General features: G+C 43.6%; 1 pseudogene; it reads right to left on the reverse strand.

Moving 5' to 3' along the window:
* Window positions 1-423: 423 nt before the first annotated feature.
* LOC123492754 lies at window positions 424-14814 on the reverse strand (annotated as a pseudogene).
* Window positions 14815-15901: the final 1087 nt, after the last annotated feature.

The following is a 15901-nucleotide window of genomic DNA, read 5'->3' on the forward strand; positions in this document are numbered from 1 at the left end:
ATACTACTGAATCTGTTCAAAACACTGCTCATCACTCCATCAGGGGGAGTTTTTATTGTTTGTCAAAGTGAGCGATTTTATGACATCAGAGAGGAAGAGCATGGTGAAGGGGAAAGGAGGATGAAGGAGGGGTACAGGTTTTTTGGGACATGTCTGGAGCAGTCCATTCTTTTCAGAAAGCTGTGGGACAGGTCTGGAACAGACCATTATGTCCAGAAAGCTGTGGGACAGGTCTGGAGCAGTCCATTCTGTTCAGAAAGCTGTGGGACAGGTCTGGAGCAGTCCATTCTGTTCAGAAAGCTGTGGGACAGGTCTGGGGCAGGCCATTCTGTTCAGAAAGCTGTGGGACAGGTCTGGAGCAGTCCATTCTGTTCAGAAAGCTGTGGGACAGGTCTGGACCAGTCCATTCTGTTCAGAAAGCTGTGGGACAGGTCTGGAGCAGTCCATTCTGTTCAGAAAGCTGTGGGACAGGTCTGGGGCAGGCCATTCTGTTCAGAAAGCTGTGGGACAGGTCTGGAGCAGTCCATTCTGTTCAGAAAGCTGTGGGACAGGTCTGGACCAGTCCATTCTGTTCAGAAAGCTGTGGGACAGGTCTGGAGCAGTCCATTCTGTTCAGAAAGCTGTGGGACAGGTCTGGAGCAGGCCATACTGTTCAGAAAGCTGTGGGACAGGTCTGGACCAGTCCATTCTGTTCAGAAAGCTGTGGGACAGGTCTGGAGCAGGCCATACTGTTCAGAAAGCTGTGGGACAGGTCTGGGGCAGGCCATACTGTTCAGAAAGCGGTGGGACAGGTCTGGAGCAGGCCATACTGTTCAGAAAGCTGTGGGACAGGTCTGGGGCAGGCCATACTGTTCAGAAAGCTGTGGGACAGGTCTGGAGCAGGCCATACTGTTCAGAAAGCTGTGGGACAGGTCTGGGGCAGGCCATACTGTTCAGAAAGCTGTGGGACAGGTCTGGAGCAGGCCATACTGTTCAGAAAGCTGTGGGACAGGTCTGGGGCAGGCCATTCTGTTCAGAAGGCAGAGGGAGGTGACCTCAAGTCAGTTAAGTCACTACCTTGAGGAGCCAGACAGACCAGCCCTCTCCTCTTTGTCCCTCCCCAAACTGTCCTGTCCTCTCCCAACAGCACCCTCTGGTGTCTGAAGGTGGTAGGTCAGGTCACTTGGTGAAGGCAGCCACCACCGCCCACAGCAACTCATTGGCGTTGGTCTTCATGCTCTCCCCCTCTGGCTCCAGGTCCAGTAGCTGCCGTACTCTCTTCATGGCCAGGTCATACTGGTCGTCCAGCAGGGGGGCGAAGGCATTCTCCAGGACATCAGACGAGTGGGCCAGGAAGATGAGGGCCAGCATCCGTTTGTCCATGCGGTGCGGATCGTTGACCCATTTCTCCAACACGGCCTCCTGAACCCTCTTGATGAGGCGTTGTTTGATGTTGTTGTTGGTGAGAGGGTGCGTGGTCATGTCGAAGAGGAGGAAGTTCTGTTTCTCCGTGGTCAGCACGCCCTTTTCCACCAGGTTCTTGGCCAGGCGCTCCCTCACGTTCCTTAGCTGGTAGTGCAGTTTCAGAGGGTTCCACGTCTCGCCTGCAGGGGGGGAAGGGGAGAGAGAGAGGTGTTAAGCGCGCTACAGAGTTCAAAGCATCGTGGTTGAATGTGACATATGTCCGCAATTCGATAACAGCCAACCTTCCCACTAACGAAAATCACATTGTAGGACATTTAATGAATTTATTTGCAAATTATGGTGGAAAATAAGTATTTGGTCACCTACAAACAAGCAAGATTTCTGGCTCTCACAGACCTGTAACTTCTTCTTTAAGAGGCTCGTCTGTTCTCCACTCGTTACCTGTATTAATGGCACCTGTTTGAACTTGTTATCAGTATAAAAGACACCTGTCCACAACCTCAAACAGTCACACTCCAAACTCCACTATGGCCAAGACCAAAGAGCTGTCAAAAGACACCAGAAACGAAATTGTAGACCTGCACCAGGCTGGGAAGACTGAATCTGCAATAGGTAAGCAGCTTGGTTTGAAGAAATCAACTGTGGAGCAATTATTAGGAAATGGAAGATATACAAAACCACTGATAATCTCCCTCGATCTGGGGCTCCACGCAAGATCTCACCCCGTGGGGTCAAAATGATCACAAGAACGGTGAGCAAAAATCCCAGAACCACACGGGGGACCTAGTAATGACCTGCAGAGAGCTGGGACCAAAGTAACAAAGCCTACCATGCAGTAACACACTACGCCGCCAGAGACTCAAATCCTGCAGTGCCAGACGTGTCCCCCCTGCATAAGCCAGTACATGTCCAGGCCCGTCTGAAGTTTGCTAGAGTGCATTTGGATGATCCAGAAGAGGATTGGGAGAATGTCATATGGTCAGATGAAACCAAAATATAACTTTTTGGTAAAGCTCAACTCTCGTTGTGTTTGGAGGACAAATAATGCTGAGTTGCATCCAAAGAACACCATACCTACTGTGAAGCATGGGGGTGGAAACATCATGCTTTGGGGCTGTTTTTCTGCAAAGGGACCAGGGACGACTGATCCGTGTAAAGGAAAAGAATGAATGGGGCCAGTGTATCGCGAGATTTTGAGTGAAAACCTCCTTCCATCAGCAAGGGCATTGAAGATGAAACGTGGCTGGGTCTTTCAGCATGACAATGATCCCAAACACACCGCCCGGGCAACGAAGGAGTGGCTTCGTAAGAAGCATTTCAAGGTCCTGGAGTGGCCTAGCCAGTCTCCAGATCTCAACCCCATAGAAAATCTTTGGAGGGAGTTGAAAGTCTGTGTTGCCCAGCGACAGCCCCAAAACATCACTGCTCTGCATGGAGGAATGGGCCAAAATACCAGCAACAGTGTGTGAAAACCTTGTGAAGACTTACAGAAAACGTTTGACCTGTGTCATTGCCAACAAAGGCTATATAACAAAGTATTGAGAAACTTTTGTTATTGACCAAATACTTATTTTCCACCATAATTTGCAAATAAATTCATTAAAATCCTACAATGTGATTTTCTGGATTTTTTTTCTCATTTGTCTGTCATAGTTGACGTTTACCTATGATGAAAATTACAGGCCTCTCTCATCTTTTTAAGTGGGAGAACTTGCACAATTGGTGGCTGACTAAATACTTTTTTCCCCCACTGTATGTATGTATGTATGTATGTATGTATGTATGTATGTATGTATGTATGTATGTATGTATATATATATATATATATATATATACACACAACACACACACACTAAGTTCAAAAGTTTGGGGTCACTTAGAAATGTCCTTGTATTCCATGAAAACATACATTAAATGAGTGTGAATGGGAAATATAGCAAAATGCATAGGAAATGTAGTAATTGATAAGGTTAGATATAATGATTTTTAATGGAAATAATAATTGTGTCCTTCAAACTTTGCTTTCGTCAAAGAATCCTCCATTTGCAGCAATTCCAGCTTTGCAGAACTTTGGCATTCTAGTTGTCAATTTGTTGAGGTAATCTGAAGAGATTTCACCCCAAGCTTCCTGAAGCATCTCCCACAAGTTGGATTGGCTTGATGGGCACTTCTTACGTACCATACGGTCAAGCTGCTCCCACAACAGCTCAATAGGGTTGAGATCCGGTGACTGTGCTGGCCACTCCATTATAGACAGAATACCAGCTGACTGCTTATTCCCTAAATAGTTCTTGCATAGTTTGGAGCTGTGCTTTTGGTCATTGTCCTGTTGTAGGGAGGAAATTGGCTCAATCAAGCGCCGTCCACAGGGTATTATGGCATGGTATTTCAAAATGGAGTGATAGCCTTCCATCTTCAAGATCCCTTTTACCCTGTACAAAATCTCCCACTTTACCACCAAAGCACCCCCAGACCATCACATTGCCTCCACCATGCTTGACAGATGGCATCAAGCACTCCTGCAGCATCTTTTCATTTGGTCTGCGTCTCACAAATGTTCTTCTTTGTGAACCGAACACCTCAAACTTCGATTCGTCCATAAAACTTTTTTCCAATCTTCCTCCTCTGTCAGTGTTCTTTTGCCCATCTTAATCTTTTCTTTTTATTGGCCAGTCTGAGATATGGTTTTTTCTTTGCTACTCTGCCTAGAAGGTCAGCATCCCGCGGAGTCGCCTCTTCACTGTTGACGTTGAGACTGGTGTTTTGCGGGTACTATTTAATGAAGCTGCCAGTTGAGGACCTGTGAGGTGCCTGTTTTCTCAAAATAGACACTAATGCAGGGTTCTTCAATTCCAGTCTGGAGGGCCGAAACACTTCTGTTTTTTATTTCTACCTGCTAGTTAATTGCACTCACCTGGTATCCCAGGTCTGAATTAGCCCCTGATTAGAAGGAGAGGATGAAAAAAAAGAGTGTTTCGGCCCTCCAGGACCGGAATTGAAGAACCCTGCACTAATGTATTTGTCCTCTTGCTCAGTTGTGCACCGGGGCCTCCCACTCCTCTTTCTATTCTGGTTAGAGACAGTTTGCGCTGTTCTGTGAAGGGAGTAGTACACAGCGTTGAACGAGATCTTCAATTTATTGCAATTTCTCGCATAGAATAGCCTTCATTTCTCAGAACAGAATAGACTGAAGAGTCTCAGAAGAAAGTTATTCTGTTTGTTTGTGGGACAAAATCCCTCCTGAGATGTGTGCAAACCTGGTGGCCAACTACAAGAAACGTCTGACCTCTGTGATTGCCAACAAGAGGTTTTGCCACCAAGTACTAAGTCATGTTTTGCAAAGGGTCAAATACTTATTTCCCCTCATTAAAATGCAAATCCATTGATAACATTTTTGACATGCGTTTTTCTGGATTTTTGTTGTTGTTATTCTGTCTCTCAACGTTCAAATACACCTACCATTAAAATTATAGACTGATCATTTCTTTGTCAGTGGGCAAACGTACAAAATCAGCAGGGGATCAAATACTTTTTTCCCCTCACTGTATGGTCATTCGCAGCACAAACAGATTTTAAACTAATCAGGATCAGAATACCCTTAAGACAAGACAAGGCCCAGGTCTGAATTAGCCCCTGATTAGAAGGAGGAGGTCACCTTTAGGCTGTCTCTTCTGCAGGATCAGAATACCCCTTAAGACAAGACAAGGCCCAGGTCTGAATTAGCCCTGATTAGAAGGAGAGGAGGTCACCTTTTAGGCTGCATGACGTTTGGGACTTTTATTTTATTTTATTCTAATACTTAACGTCCATTCGGATATTTCAATAACCGCGCACATCCCTAACACAAGTTGAGCTAGCTAATACCAACTCGTGTTCTGCAGAGATAAAGACACAGTAGAAGAAGTCAGAAGTTTACATACACCTTAGCCAAATACATTTAAACTCAGTTTTTCACAATTCCTGACATTTAATCCTAGTAAAGATTCCCTGTCTTAGGTCAGTTAGGATCACCACTTTATTTTAAGAATGTGAAATTTCAGAATAATAGTAGAGAGAATGATTTATTTAAGCTTTTATTTCTTTCATCACATTCCCAGTGGGTCAGAAGTTTACATACGCTCAATTAGTATTTGGTAGCATTGCCTTTAAATAGTTTAACTTGGGTCAACCATTTTGCCACAACTATGGAAGTATGCTTGGGGTCATTGTCCATTTGGAAGACCCATTTGAGACCAAGCTTTAACTTCTGACTGATGTCTTGAGATGTTGCTTCAATAGAGCCACATAATTTTCCTTCCTCATATGCCATCTATTTTGTTAAGTGCACCAGTCCCTCCTGCAGCAAAGCACCCCAACAGCATGATGCTGCCAATCCCGTGCTTCACGGTTGGGATGGTGTTCTTGAAACTGCAAGCAACCCCCTTTTTTCCTCCAAACATAACGATGGTCATTATGGCCAAACAGTTCTATTTTTGTTTCATCAGACCAGAGGACATTTCTCCAAAAAGTACCATCTTTGTCCCCATGTGCAGTTGCAAACCGTAGTCTGGCTTTTTTATGGCGGTTTTGGAGCAGTGGCTTCTTCCTTGCTGAGCGGCCTATTCTGTCGATATAGGACTCGTTTTACTGTGGATATAGATACTGTTATACCTGTTTCCTCCAGCATCTTCACAAGGTCCTTTGCTGTTGTTCTGGGATTGATTTGCACTTTTCTGCGACCAAAGTACGTTCATCTCTAGGAGACAGAACACGTCTCCTTCCTGAGTGGTAATGACGGCTACGTGGTCCCATGGAGTTTATACTTGCGTACTATTGTTTGTACAGATGAACGTGGTACCTTCAGGCGTTTGGAAATTGCTCCCAAGGATGAACCAGACTTGTGGAGGTCTACAATTTTTCCTCTGAAGCTTCTAAAGCCATGATATCATTTTCTGGAATTTTCTAGCTTTTTAAAAGGCATAGTCAACTTAGTGTATGTAAACTTTTGACCCACTGGAATTGTGATACAGTGTATTATAAGTGAAATAATCTGTCTGTAAACAATTGTTGGAAAAAAATTACTTGTGTCATGCAGCAAGTAGATGTCCTAACCGACTTGCCAAAATTATAGTTTGTTAACAAGAAATGTGTGGAGTGGTTGAAAAACAAGTTTTAATGACTCCAACCTAAGTGAATCTAAACTTCTGACTTCAACTGTGTGTGTATATATATCTATATCTATGGCTGTTTGGTCTTGTATTTCAGTATTGGACAGCCAGTAGACACCATGTTTATATCGCAGAAGGCAACACATTTAAGTTGATCATGTTGTGAAATGGAAGTTCTGTTGGTCGTGAGCAAACTTGTTTATTGTCTTAAGGAGGATGGTGTTACAGGCTTTGGTTTTTCTATAATATAACTGTAATAACTAAACACAAATGTATCAATACAACTACTACAACTACTACCAATACAATCACACAGTTAGAATCAAAACTCAAAACACACCACACTGCTACCTAGTGGTGAGACCACTCTGTCAGTGGTAAACCTGTCTGTTTGGTGGTTAGCCTGGCTGAGACCACTCTGTTAGTAGCTAACCTGTCTGTTTGGTGGTTAGCCTGGCTGAGACCACTCTGTTGGTAGCTAACCTGTCTGTTTGGTGGTTAGCCTGGCTGAGACCACTCTGTTAGTAGCTAACCTGTCTGTTTGGTGGTTATCCTGGCTGAGACCACTCTGTTAGTAGCTAACCTGTCTGTTTGGTGGTTAGCCTGGCATGAGACCACTCTGTTAGTAGCTAACCTGTCTGTTCGGTGGTTAGCCTGGCTGAGACCACTCTGTTAGTAGCTAACCTGTCTGTTTGGTGGTTAGCCTGGCTGGAGACTCACTCTGTTAGTAGCTAACCTGTCTGTTTGGTGGTTAGCCTGGCTGAGACCACTCTGTCTGTTAAAGTGTGGCTCTAACACACTCACCGCTGAGCAGCTCAATCCAGCTCTGCACCGTCTCTGGGGGCTGGGTGTCCTTTACGTGTTTCAGAGCCTCGTCCAATAGCACGTCTCCCGTCGGAGCATCTGACTTACAGATCACCTGGGAGACACAATACAACCGCACAGTCAGAACCCGCAACAGCTTTAGCCAACTGTATATAGAACACACTCGGAACAAAAACAATACTGCCATTCAATACAGATCACCTTGGAGATGAGACAACTACAGTCAGAACACAACTTCTAGGCTAAATACAACAGTCAGAACAGGCTAAATACAACAGTCAGAATAAGCAGAAGAATACTTTGTCCATTGATTCACTAACTGTAAGTCGCTCTGGATAAGAGCGTCTGCTAAATGACTAAAATGTAAATGTCTTAATGTATTTTGCATGCAACCCTCCAGAAGCGGCTCGTCTGCTTCCCTAACTTGCCATAAAACTATATTGCCATTCAGTGAGGAAGATGCCTTCTAACCTCAGTCCCTAGCGAAGAACTGCGGTTGGCAGAAGTGGCAGATGGAATTCAAACTAGACCCTAGGCCATTGGCTGACACGCGCTGATTGATCGCAGTTTAGCGTATGCACTTAAGTGTCAGGTTGTATTGACCGGCAGTCCGTCCTCTGGAAGTGACATACAATAGTAATCCTGCTATGTGGAGAAATAGGTAGTCTCGCCTCAATAGTTTCCCCTTGTGGCAAGGTATGGGATGCTCTATATTCACCAACCAAACCCTGTGCTGCTCCAAGTCTGTCATCAGTGGCATGTATTCATGGGATGCCAAGGAAGCCAGGCTTCTCCCAAAAATGCACAAAAAAATAAATACTAATTTGTCTCTCTGTGTTCCATAATTTTCCTTCAATTTAAGAGGCTGAATGTATTCACAGGAGAAAGCATCCGAGCACAGCAACCCTTTGTCTCTCTAGGTGTAGGGCCATCTATCTGATGCTGTCTGGTCCAAACCAGTATGACATTGATGCACGTCGCAGCATTTGAAGGCAAGTGGAAACCAGCGACCATCTGGTCTCCTTCACAAACAAAGTATATAAAAATTAGCCAAATCAGCTTTGAAGGCTAAACTGAGCGCGCTCAACTGTGAATGGTCCAAGCGGAAAAAAATTAAAGTGTCAAGGGAAACGAGCTTGGATTTGCCTTCTCTCTATCAAAATCAGCTTTGAGAGCGTTCGCATCATTAACAGAAACATGAAAGAGAGAGGTTGGCATTGGCGTCACTCTTCTACAAGTAGGGTGAGTCAACATGTTTTCTACTAAACAGAAATCAGAACCATGGACAGTCACATCATATTTAGCTTTATGTTCATTGGACTAAATCGTTTTTGGTATCTTTTAGTTGTCACGTTGAAATGGTGCTGGAATAGTGGAGGCAGCTCCTGTTTTCTTTTGCAACTTGAGGTAACTCTCCGTGGTTCTAAATCAATAGTTGTTTAGTGGTTCGAACCTGTCTCTTCATTTCCGGCTCTGAACTGAGCTGAGCAGCTCAGGAGACCCGAAACCAGACCCTTCTGCAAGTCAGCAGACCGCCTGGTGATCTGCATGTATATCCCAAGAGGAAAGTCAGGAATTGTTATCTTTTGTAACAAAGAGAAAATGGCGCCAAGAGCGCAAAGGACATTTAAAACAACTTTCTTCTCCGTAAAAAACGGAGGGACTCATGACATGTTGATTTGAACTTGAATATATTTCTTCTGATTTTCCTGTCATTAAAAGAAGAATTTACTGTATATTTTGCTGTAACATACAGAGAGTGTAAAGGAACCACGGTCGTTGTTTGAACCCCTACAGGCTCGTTTTCATCATCGGGAATGAAGTGAAACTGTGAACACCTGTTAGTCTCTTAGGTTTTATCATGATGAACATCGCCATGCAGAATCCCTTACAATGGCGTGGCGGTCCCAATGACACTGTCCGCCATTAGAGCCCGCCTTCTGGCCGGTCTCCCTATAAATTAGAGGCCTTTACTTACCCGAAATTATAATCAAGTTCCTTAAGACGAGGCCACGTCCGTGGGACAAAAATGATCCCATCTCCTTGGAAACCCAAAACTCCGATCGAGGAAGCCTTATCCAGCTCATACAGATGAATCACCTGAGAGGAACTTTGCCGAGAAACCCTCTGCTCCCACGACCGCTGAGTTTTATCTTTCCCTAAGGGGACCCCGAAACATTCCACTGCACCCTAGTGCCTTAAAAACGTCATCTCTTTGGACTGGATAGAATGGAGGACTGAGTCCGAGAAAGAAAGAGAACGGGCCTCCGTCTCGCAACAACCGACATCGTCACTTTTGAGAAAACGATCGGGCTCTGTCGTGAGCTCCGACGGAGGGGAGAAGCTTCTTCGCTGCAAGTTCAGCTGCCGGGACCACTGACCTTTTCCATGTTTCATCTCAGTCATAATGGAAACCCAACTGAATCAGCTAAAAATACATACGTAAATCACGTACATCATTGCATTTGATTTCCCTTTGGGTGACCCTGTGTCTGTGTAAAAGTGGTGGCAATGGCTGATCACTGTAAGACTGTTGAGTCGTAATGACATATCAATAACCAATAATGTCCTGGCTCTGTCCACGGCGGGTGTTAACCTGTAACCGTGGGCCAGTTTACCCCATGATCAGGGAACATTTCGTTTCCGGCTGTGAAGTTTTACTGATGTAGTCTCTCAACACTTCTCCTGTTCTCACAAATAAGAATTTCCAATTCTCAAAGTGTTGCCTGTGAGTAGGCTACATAAGCCTATTCAATTGATCTGTAGAGTTCCCCACGTCAATGATTGCACTGCGTTTTTCATTTGTACCTTGGGTCTATTAAGACAACTGCACCTTCTCATTTTCAATCTATGTTAAGTCCAGTAATAAAACTTTTGAAGTAAATCCGTTGTTGCATTGGGGAAGTCCTTAATGAGCGATTGGATTACTCTGAGAGCTCGAAAAGCCATTCAGAATGACAACATAGTAAATGAACTGTTGATTAGGACTATTGTTGATATAGTATTAAATGGTATACAAAACGGTTAATGATAACTACTGATAGTTAATTCAAGGGGTCTCTATATCAAAACCCTTAAATGGTTCCCCTCTTAGATTTGGTCCCTGATTTGGTCCTCTGTAGCTCACTAGTGAGCACGCGCGCTTGTAACGCCAAGGTAGTGGGTTCGGAGAACCCCGGACCACCCATCACAAAAAAATGTATGCACAAGATGACTGTAAGTCGCTTTGGATTAAAGCGCCTGCTAAATGGCATATTATTATTATTATTATTATTATTATTATATTATTAGATTTATTTGAATAGGAAACCAAATTAATTAAATAAATTAGAGCAATTATTCCAGCAATTAAAAATCAGTAAATGATCTTGAATATCCATGAAAAGTCACTTAACACTGGCAACACACACTTTCGAGAGTTGGTCAGTTTGGTCAGGATTCCCTACCTTCCTGGCGAGCAGGCTTTTCCTCCTCATGCCACAGGCCTCCAAGTGTAAAGGCGTCCTCTGATGGCCAGCTCTATCAGCATGCAGCCACGCAGCTGATTTGGATGCAGTCGTTCCAGAAGGTCGTATAGCCCTGAGGAGGATGAGGAGAGGGGGATGAGGAGGAGGAGGAGGAGGAGGACAGGGGTGAGTGTGTGTGTGAGTGTAAGCAAACAGCCACACAGGCCTGACGAGATTGTTGTTCTAGAACACAGAGAAGACACTGTGTGTGTGTGTGTGTGTGTGTGTGTGTGTGTGTGCAACCACACAGGTAAGACAGATTCTGTCTTACTGTTCTTTGAGTACCCCCCTCCCCCTCCCCCTTCTCCTCTCCTGATCGTAGCATTTAAAGGCTATTTTCATTGACAAACATTTAAGGTAGAGGCAGCGCCAATAGAAACATGCGCCAAAACTTACATTCAATTTACATGACCTCCTTGCTTTACCTTTCGTTTTGGCTGGCGACGTGACATTCCTGCACTGCAGCTCCAAATGTACTGTAAATATCAGTATCGCTGTAGCCACAGATGAGCTAGCCAGTAAGCATGCAAACTTACTATTCAACAACGCAAGCAACTTTTCCACTAAAACATATTAGATACACTCTCGAATAAAGCAACCAAACCATGTTACACACTTGAATAATGCAACAAATTCCCGAAGCATGTGCAGACAATTAAAGGGTTCTATTTTCTCGGTCAGAAATCTGTGCGCATCAGTTAAATGTACACATTACTTACGATGCGTTTACAGTTCTTATACAAATACAAAAGTACAGTTTCAGCATATTAAAGAAGTTACCTTAGAACAAACCAAAAGCTTCATTTGATCAAAATCACAGAAGTCTTATATGAGGTTAATGCAAAATTGTGACTGGAAGCGTTGATAATTCCCCCACACAAACACTCACTCCATCAGTTGCTCACACATACCTTTATACTGGCTCTACACACCCACTCACATACAAGCTGCCTCTACTCTGTTTTATCTTATATCCTTACCCCTACATAGTATAATATCCTTGTATGCAACAATGTCTCATTGATCATTTAATTTATAAAGCATTTTCTGTGTTAAAAATAGGCCTATTTTCACTTTTTTATTGACGAGTCACTGGTGCTTCCTGCTTTAGTTTTTGCTTGTAAGCAGGAATCAGGAGGATAGAGTTACGGTCAGATTTTCCAAATGGAGGGCGAGGGAGAGCTTTGTACGCGTCTCTGTGTGTGGAGTAAAGGTGGTCTAGAGGTTTTTTTCCTCTGGTTGCACATTTAACATGCTGGTAGAAATGAGGTAAAACTGATTTAAGTTTCCTGCATTAAAGTCCCCGGCCACTAGGAGCGCTGCCTCTGGATGAGCGTTTTCCTGTTTACTTATGGCAAGTATACAGCTCATTGAGTGCAGTCTTAGTGCCAGCATCGGTTTGTGGTGGGAAATAGACAGCTACGAAGAATATAGATAAACTCTTGGTAGATAGTGTGGTCTACAGCTTATCATGAGATACTCTACTTCAGGCGAGCAAAACCTCGAGACTTCTTAGATATCGTGCACCAGCTGTTGTTTCCAAATATACATAGACCGCCACCCCTTGTTTTACCAGAGGCTGCTGTTCTATCCTGCCGATACAGTGTATAACCCGCCTGATGTTATTCATGTCATCGTTCAGCCCGACTGGTGAAACATAAGATATTACAGTTAATGTCCCGTTGGTAGGATATACATGCTTCTAGTTCGTCCACTTTATTATCAAGCGATTGTACGTTGGCCAATAGTATCGATGGCATAGGCAGATTAGTCACTCGTCGCCGGCGCCTTACCAGACACCTCGATCTCCTTCCGCGATATCTTATTTTCTTTCTACTGCGAATGACGGGGATGAGGTCCCTGTCGGGTGTCTGGAGCAAATTCCTCTCTTCCGACTCATTAAAGCAAGATTATTTGTCCAGTTCAAGGTGAGTCATCGCTGTTCTGATGTCCAGAAGCTCTTTTCGGTCATAAGAGACGGTAGCAGTAACATTGTGAACAAAGTAAGTTACAAACAATGCGAGATAAAAAAATAGCACGGTTGGTTAAGAGCCCATAAAACGGCAGCCATCTCCTCCGGCGCCATCTCTCATTTTGAGATACGAAGACGTTAGTATAAATGAAATGAAACCGTTCCACAAAGATGTGTATATGAAAACCATAACTGGCACGCAGACTGGTATTCAGACTGGCACGCAGACTGGTATTCCACCTGACGACTCCTCGTGTACCCTATTACCGACAAGTTCAGGAGAGTAACGGCAGAATCTGCGAAAGCCAGTAGGAGCGGGAGGAGGATGGTTGGGTCAGGTTAAGTTTATTTTATTCTGGTTATCTTGATCTCTGGTTCCCTCAAGTCATTTGTGTCTTATTTCATCACACAGTGAGCTTAAAGCATCAGACAAGCTCAATGCATATAGTTAATTTGATTTAAAACATTGTGTAGAATGTGAAAGAACAGACAACTTATTTATGTCAGGGACAGCCCTAGTGTGTTGACTGATCGGGTAGGTGTCTTGTCTGTTTCATTAACAAAATAACAACATATTGATTTCATTTGGATGGTCAGCCATGGCTGCACGACCCATAACATAGACCTAATTAAACTCAAAATATGCTATTCTATTATTTTAAAAATACATTAGTCAATGTTGCTTAGGACCTGCCTAAACTAATTAATCATTGATTTGTTTTTGATGGCATATATTCTCAATGGATTTATTCAAATAGACCCCACCCCACATCTAACACTCATCCCCAGCATGCAGCAAGAATGGGGTAAAAATGGGCCTGTTTATAAGGGGGTCATATAAACGTGAAAAATGTGAAAGCAGTACTACACAAGCTTGCATTTTCACCCCATAAAATGTAGTGGAATTACACATCCTTTTGACCTCAGATTGGTGATGTTAGTATAAACGTTTATACTCATCACAATGACATGAGATTGCTTAAAAACAGATACATATCTTTGGTTTTGTACCGTTGATTTTGTCACACACTTAGAACCACTTGGAATGTAGAGTTAATGAAGTGGCACTGAATATTCTCTCTATAAAGTCATCCGACACACACCAATACATGGATTTGATAATCAAACCATCACTTAAATAGCAGCCAACCGTAGTCACTGTTGATAACATATATGTTGTGTTGTGATAAGTTTCAGTTAATTAACAGAAAAAAGTGGATTGTTACCTTTTCCGATGGCAGCCTCCGAAACCAACATCCCAAAAATATAGATATAAGCCTACTGTCAATTCTCATTAACCAACCATGTATAGGTTATTTCAAGTTTCCGTGTAGCCTTGAATAGAGTTAGTTTAAAAACGCTACACCCCAAACGTTTGCCCCCTGTCCTATTGATTTCAGTGTGACATCGATGGAGGACATTATCAAAGAAAGTGTTGGGTTACACTTGCCGCGCGTTGGCGACACTTGAATCAAAATGTAGCTAGATGTCTTCTGCAGGTTGTGCTCTAACCAGTGATGATTAAAAAATATATGTCAGTTTGAAGCCTGAGCTGGAATGTGAAGCTGGATAACTTTAGAAAACCCTGAGTAGATCTAGTTTCCTTGTCAGGATACCCCTCAGGTAACTACCTCTGTATGTAGCTAGCTAACGTTAGCATTCATTCGATGTTGACAAATGTAGCTAGTTACGGTAGCTAACGTTAGCTACTAACGGTTAGCGCCCGTTAGGTGAATTTTGTTTGAGATCTTTGAGTAACGTTAACTTACGTTACCTAACCAGCTAAATACTATAATAATATGGTTTTAGCAGCAATATAATAAAATGTAATTAAGTTATACCTCGCGGTCCTTCAATCCCAACAGTAACACTCTTCCATCAAAGTGAGTCGAGTTTCTTTTGGAGTCTCCGTGTCCTCCTCCTCCTGCTCTTCTCCGCGGCGGGGGCTCGAAGTCCTCATCCCCGGACCCTCCGTCCTTGTCGGCGCCAGAGCTACGAGAGGCCTCGGTCCGCCTCTGCACTAGGCCGGAGCTCCGCTGTGTCAGGGAAGTCATATTTACAAGTCCTAACAACGTGAAAAGACGAAACCCCTCGCCTCGGACTCCTCACTGGCCGATATTTTTTAAACCACTTTAATTTGTACGACACATACAGCTACGGACGAGTGTTTTAGCACTGGTATTAACAACTATACTACAACCAATGTAGCGAAATAGAAACAATATTTTATTTTTTTCCACTCATCGTCCACTGGTAGTTTATCCAATATGGCGGCGAGGCGATGACGAGAGCAGTGTATGTGCCGCTTGAGTTCAGTTTGAGCATCCCACAGGTAAAACCAGGCAGGAAAAAATAGTGGAGATTGAGGTTCTTCTTCTGCTTCGGTATTATGTTATAGGTGCATGCCGCCACCTACTGTAATGGCAGTGTATCAGCCTACTATTTATTTCTCTAGTATGAATTCATTACACTTTGAAAAAAAAATTTGCCCTGCCAACTAACCCTGCACCCATTAAACCTTCACCACTATTCCACTACTTTGGCCCCTATCCGATCCTACTCCGCCAGCAGCCTGGGAGGATGGGACACTGTCATGAAAACATCTTGTAACTCTTCTGCTGTAAAAATCTTTACACCCAAGTACTTCTCAGCAGCTGCCCTCCTGCACACTTCTCACAACTAGGAATCGCCTGTGCTCGACTTGGACTGAAATAGGTACTGTTTAGCTGTTTAGCTGCAGGAGCTCCACAATACTTTTGCGCTAATATTATATAAGAGGGGCAGGAGCTCAAGCAGTAGAACATTTGAGGTGCTGGTATTAGCTCCAGTGAACTGCCCAAGTCAAGCCACTGGGAATATCCCTCCTACACCCTGCTGCCAACATGACCATAAGCTTAGCACCTGAAACACCATAGTGGGTTGGGAACAAAACCTCTACGGGATTACGGTATATCTTAACATTACTTTGTCAGGTAAAGACTCAGAATCAATACTCAAAAAGGACTTTTATTCTTTATATTCCATTCTTACTCTAAGTATGTGTTTGG

Source organism: Coregonus clupeaformis, chromosome 16 (assembly GCF_020615455.1).
Source record: "Coregonus clupeaformis isolate EN_2021a chromosome 16, ASM2061545v1, whole genome shotgun sequence".
Taxonomy (NCBI): domain Eukaryota; kingdom Metazoa; phylum Chordata; class Actinopteri; order Salmoniformes; family Salmonidae; genus Coregonus; species Coregonus clupeaformis.